Source organism: Octodon degus, unplaced genomic scaffold (genome assembly GCF_000260255.1).
Source record: "Octodon degus isolate 3935 unplaced genomic scaffold, OctDeg1.0 scaffold00019, whole genome shotgun sequence".
NCBI classification, from domain to species: Eukaryota; Metazoa; Chordata; class Mammalia; order Rodentia; family Octodontidae; genus Octodon; species Octodon degus.
In genome coordinates, this window is record NW_004524595.1 from 23,805,243 (window position 1) to 23,811,685 (window position 6,443).

Here is a 6,443-nt window from a genome sequence, read left to right on the forward strand (position 1 = left end):
AAAAAAAAATCTAAATATTGAAACAAAAACACTATATCTGCTGAAAGATATAATTAGCATTCTTTAAAAACACTGGTTCAGGCAAAGACTAAGAAAAAACCCCAGTCACACAAGATTTCCATTGTCTAATGTCCTCTTCAATTTTTTTTCTTCAGAGGTCTGTAACTGTCATTATAGAAGTATTTCAACTCCTCAGTTAGGCAGATTCCTAGGTACTTAGTTTGGGGGAACCCATTATGAATGGACTTGTTTTCCTGATCCTTCTTTTCAATCTCTAGGTAAATTCATGACTGGTGTAACGCTATTCACTTTTCTGTTGCTGATTTTGAATCCTGTGGAGCAGTGGTCCTTGAATAATGGCCAGTGACTCTTTTCCTCCTCTAAGAAGGAACTTAAAAATCACAGGGAAACTAACCCTACAGAATGGAGTTTGGTGTTTAATGTTTCCTCCTCAAGCAAACTTTTCCCTGGAGTACAATATACCTAGAGAAGTCCAAAGCAGACCACATTTCCCGAAATGAACACACCTGTGTAAATCTGAGCAAGACATTTTCTTCAGGGAGCAGGTTCTTCATAAAGAGCTGAACTGCCCAGGCTGAACCAGAACCTGAAAGCTTCCGGCCTCCACCTCCCAGAGTGCTGGGAATATGCAGGGGCTATCACTTGGAGCACGAATGCAACCTTGAGGGTACCCAGACACCTAACCTGTCTGACTTCAACCACGGAAGGCAAAGTTGTGCTTGTTTGTAAATGATAAATAAAAGCCATCGTATTGTATTATATAAAAAAAGTCTTTCCTTTTCCCAATATCTATTATATCTTTCAGATTTTAATTACTCTTTCAGGTTCTCACACTAGTGAGATGATATGATATTTGTGCTGTGGATCTGCTTTAATTTACAAATATAGTCTCTACATCCATTTATCTACAAAAGCCTTGAATTTATCTTTTTATAGATAAATAATGTGTAAAAATTACTCCATTTAAAAAAAATGCCATAACTTTTTTATCCATGCCTCAGTTGATGGGCATTTGGGTTGTTTTCAAGATTTAGGTGTAACAAAATGTACTGCTATAAACATAGGTGTGCATATATCTCTGTGGTATGATTTCAGTCCTTTTGGAAAAACATCTAGGAGGGCAGCAACTGGCTTGAGTGGGACCTCCAATCCTAGATTTTTGAGGAATCTCCACACTGATTTCCATAATGGTTGTACCAACCTGCACTCCCCCTAACAGTGGAGAAGTGTTTCTTTCCCTCACAGCCACTGCAGCATTTGTTTTTGTACAGATGTGATTACAAACACACTCAGTCACCTTGGCTCTGACAAAGGAGCCAAACATGTTCATTGGAAGAATGACAGCCTTTTTAATTAATGGTGCTGAAAAAACTGGCTTTCCACATTCTGAAGGCTTAAAATAGACCTATGCCTGTCACAGTCATCGTCATTCTAAGAAGTGAGGGGAGTTAATTTTTAGTTTTGCCCAAGGACTAAAAGGCACATCAACTTGGAGAAAAACTTGTATACTTATTTTTTAGAATTATGGGATTGAACCTAGACCAGATTTTGAATATAACCCAAAGATAAATGAAGACCGGTTTTACTCTGGAAGGATCTCAGGGATTAGAAACTTACCATTCTGGAAACTTGGTCCTGAAATTTAGTGACCATGGAGAAGAGAATTGCCTAAGACCAAACACTGTTCAAACTGTTTATTTCTCAAGAGGAGGGTGGTGAAGAGGGGACAGAAGAATGACTAAGTATGGCACCTAAGTATGAACTAAATTTTAACCATCTCAAGTGCGGGAAGAAAACTAAAATCCAAGAGCTTTGGGATGGACCTCTAATCTTTAGCAAATATATCTCTAGAGACAAATGTTATGATTGACTCTAGCTGTATTGCCAAACAGAAAGTAAAAACAATAATCAAAGGACTGAGTGGATATTTTTAACCTTTTGGAGAAAGTGAGACAAAATGAAAGTATTTAATTATGGTATTTGTTTGGGCACTGGGTAGACTTTCCCAATTAATAATCATCATTTGAAGAGATGGAGTTCTGCATTCCCCTGTTGGGGAATTAAATTATGTGTTTTACCTCCCAAAAGATGTGTTTTATAAGCACTTGGGAGGCTAAGACAGGATGAACTAATATTGTACTTTTGTTTAGTTTTTTTTTCTCAGTGAAAAATAGGTTTATTGGAGTGTTTTCAGTACCAGCCTTAGACTGGTACTGAAAACACTGTTTCTGTTACACCCATAAACATATGGAATCTGCTTACAAAGCAATCATATTATAAAAACAATAACACACTTGCAAACATTGGTTGAATGGTTATGGATCTTTTTTATCATGATAATTTGGTACTCTACATAGGCTTTCAGGCTCCTAGTGTAATCCTCATCTTGATGTAGTGATGTAAGATGTTATGCCACTAAAATAGGAGTATGAAATATTGTCATTCAGTGTATGCACATAATGCACTGGCAAGTATCCAGTTTCAAATTAGATTCTTGGAATACAGCAAAAAGGTTATCTTTGCTTTATAGAATTATGCAAAATACATTTGATTGGAAGGGAAGAAAATAATTGTACATTCTCAACGCTCCACCTTGAAGTGATACTTGCCTCTTAGTTTCTTGAAAAAGAAGTTTTGAAAGTTATATACTGAGGTTTTATTGAAATTCTGCAGCTGTCTTTTACTAATAATGCTCCAGAGCTTGTTTGATGAGGAGCTCCCGTCACTGGATCAAGTCTGGTATTTCACAACCATAAGAATGATGATCACTAGCAAAAGGATAACAGCAACCCAAGCCACAACTGCTTTTATTTTGCATCCGCTCCCCACATCTGCCTTCAAAGTTGTTTGGATCTGTTGCAAAAGCAATTTGCATTACTCAATAAGCTTTATCACTTGCCCTGTAGTTTGTCTAGTCTCTCTCGTCTTTCAAATACCTTTGTGATATTTTCTTGCATAACATCAGTAACTTCATTCACCTGATTCTGAACATGCTTGATTTTATCATTTCTAGGTCCAAATCTTGGTCCAGACTGTCCCCTTAGAAAAAAAGTCATTTTCTTCATCTGAATCATTTTCCAAAAGGTTTCACCTTTCACTTTTCACAGAACCAGTGAGATCATCATCATTTAGGTGGTGCTTAAACTTGGGAGGCATACTTTGTATTCATGGAGTACTTTTTTATTTCCCAGTAGAGTATTCACCACCCCAGAGTGATGTGTGATTTTTCCTTTTTTGTTGTATTGTTTTTGCTAATGAGAGGACTGGTGGCTGGCAGCCCTTAGGCAGCTTCAGAATGGAGGCCCCTGTGTATTCCACTTCACAAAAAACTTGCATCTGGGCATGGGCTTTCCTTTCCCAGCAATGATTCTCCTTCCTACTCCTCTCCATTTCTTTCTTTTCTTTTTAAAAATTTTATTTATTTGACACAGGGTCTTGCTATGTAGTTCCTCCTGTCTCAGTCTCCCCAGCACTGCGGTTACAGGCACCTGCCTCCACGCCCAATTTCCAGCTTGCATAGTGTGTCTGGGGTGGAAGTGGCACGGCACGTAGAACTGGGGATTGAACCCAGGTCCTTGCACTTACCAAGCAGGAGCTTACACCACCAAGCTATCTATCCATCCACTCTTCCTCATTTCTCATCAACCGTTTCACAGAAATAATGTGACTCACAGGGACCCAGATTAGAGACAATACTCACAGAACCTGCTGGTATATTGATTTACACCTACCTTCCTGGCATCAGGAACACAGTAGGGTTGATGCTCTTTCCTGAAGCCCTGAGGGATAGAGAGGGGGCACTCACTGGGCAAAGGCTTCTGTACCAAGGCTCTGGGTTTTGGTATCAATGATCTTAATATTCGTGATTTTTTAATAAAATCTAAGAGCCTTTGTTTAACTTATAATGCCCTGGTGACTTTTTATTTATTTCTTGACCTCTATAGTAAACATTGTAAAACTGAGTGTTTCTCTCATTTTATTCTCTCCCATAGTTGGGACTATAGCCAGAGCTATCATGTCCAACCTTACTGAGGGAAGCTGAGAGGGAGAAACCATCTTTGTCAGCACGGGTCCTGCTCCTGTTGCTGCCATTGGTATCATATTTTTCATGGCACAGGTCCAGGGTGGCAGAGGTGAGCAAGTCCAGGAGTGTCAAATGCCACGTGGGGCACTGGATCTGAACCAGCACAGAGAGAACAGCCCTTTTCCTATTTGCATTCAGAAACAGAAACTTTGAGGGCATTAGTATATAATGAATCTAAAGCAGATCTTATTAAGCTCCAGGCTGAAAAGGTCTCAGGAGAAACAGTTTCTCTTCTATTATAAGCCGCTGCGACCAGTGTGTTCCAACCTTGGTGCCCAGACAGAGCAGCCTCTTGTTCATGTTGTCTGGCCCACTCATTCACAGTCATTTAGCAGGCCCTCAGAGGCTGAGCATTCCAACCCCCTTTCCTTGAGAGTGGCTTTGGATAGGGAGAGTTGATCAGACTTGTCTTCTGCTTGAGTTGAGTGGAACTGACAGACCGAGTAACTGCCCCCCTCCACTGGATGCAGGCAGGCAGGCAGAGAGACAGACAGATGGACAGGTCTCCCTTTGGGTCTGATGTGGGCTGCTCAAGTGGGGAGTGAGGAATCCTCCTCCAGCCTGAGAAGAGGGGCGTGCCTTCCCATCAGGACTTGGAGAAGACTTGCTTTGGAAGTTGGAAGTAAGTATCCTGGGACAACAACGCACTGAATGCACCTTACCTACGGAACAGCTTAAGAGCACAGTACCCTTTAGAAGGTGGGTTGTTTGCCCCCACAATCCTGCAGTTGACTGAGAGCTATGATTCCCTCACTGCTGATCAGAATGACAAGAAAGGATCATCCTACCGTATATCAGTAGCCTAGGAAAAGATCAGTTTTGAAGCACAGTTTCTACTGAAAATGTACTCCTCCTGCACCATCACAAAATTGACAAATTGCAAGTTGAACTGTTGTAAGTTGGGGGCTGTCTGCAGGAATGTCCAGTGGGATTGTAGCACCAAGTGTGGCAGTCATAGTTTGCAGTGTAGAGTGGGAGTACTGAGAGAGAGCCTTCTCTTGATGGAGAGGCAAGACAGTGCAAAACTGACTTCTGGGACCCAGGGTTACAAAGGAGCCACTCAGGCAGACTGTGGAAAGGAAGAAGGTCGCTTTTGGGCTTATTTCATAAATCCTCATTTAAACCCATTTAGACCATGTCTGTAGAATCATGTAGTGCGGCGATCATAAACAACTGCCACAAATGAGGTATCTGTCTCCTATCTGGGCTTATAGAGGTGAAGTTGGTTCTGCATTCTATTTGGGGCACAGTCTCCACTACTCACTATGAAGTTCATGCATTGATGGTCTCTGCTTGGCTCCAACAGCATCTCATCAATCTACAGACTTGGTCTAGTCAATTCAGGAGGCATACCTTTGCTTTTAGAAGCTGCAAGAAAAGGTTGTACACCCATTTCTTTCTTCATGGCTGCTTCAGCTATTCATTTTAGCCCAATTTCACTAAGAGAAAACACTAAGGAGAGGGGTGAGGATTTTTTCTCTACATGTTTGTCTGACCTTGGGTAGATGCATTTCCTTCCTTCAGGAAGTAGGCACATGGAAGGGTTGCAGCACCTTCTGCTCTTAGTCAGAAACATCCCTGAATACCAAAGCTTTTCTTAAGAGAAGGTTGACAGAAGAACTTTATGTTTATAACAAGAATTTTGCATTTCCTTCCTTCAGGAAGTAGGCACATGGAAGGGTTGCAGCACCTTCTGCTCTTAGTCAGAAACATCCCTGAATACCAAAGCTTTTCTTAAGAGAAGGTTGACAGAAGAACTTTATGTTTATAACAAGAATTTTGCCTTTCACATTTTGGAGATGTTTTCTTTCTAGTTTTTTTTTTGGAAAATAAATACCAGAAGAACACAGGTTTAAAACAATTTTCTTGACCTCCTGCTTTCACAGAAGGGCATGCTGTTCACCTGGCTTTAATTTACACAGAGTCACAGGAAGGTGGAGCTGAGCTACATTGCTTTCATTTGTGAAGCTGAGAACCTTAAGACGCACAGTTTGCTGAGCAGGGCCAGAACTAAGACTGTCTCCACTGAGACAGTGGAAGTTTCCACAGCTTTTCCTTCTATGGAGAAGACTGAAGAGAGGAAGGAAGACTGCTTGTGCCCAGGGAGCAGGCTCCAGTGAGTGCAGAGGCTCGTTCCTGGGGCTGGGAGGTGGTGACTTGTACTGTAACAGACAGGCTGCTTGTGCAGCAAGAAGGAACAACTCGATGAGGGACATGCAGTTCTTTTGCTGTTCCTCTGAATGATATCCATGGATGGCACGTCATACATTTCCGTGTTAACACAGAGCCTGGCATGTGAAAATATTTGTGAGTGAAAGGAATTACCTCGACATTTTCA

The 6,443-nt window shown here is 41.2% G+C and overlaps 1 pseudogene; it reads right to left on the reverse strand.

The window, feature by feature from the left end:
- Positions 1–2,751: 2,751 nt before the first annotated feature.
- On the reverse strand, positions 2,752–3,177 carry LOC101593136 (annotated as a pseudogene).
- Between the last annotated feature and the right edge of the window lie 3,266 nt (positions 3,178–6,443).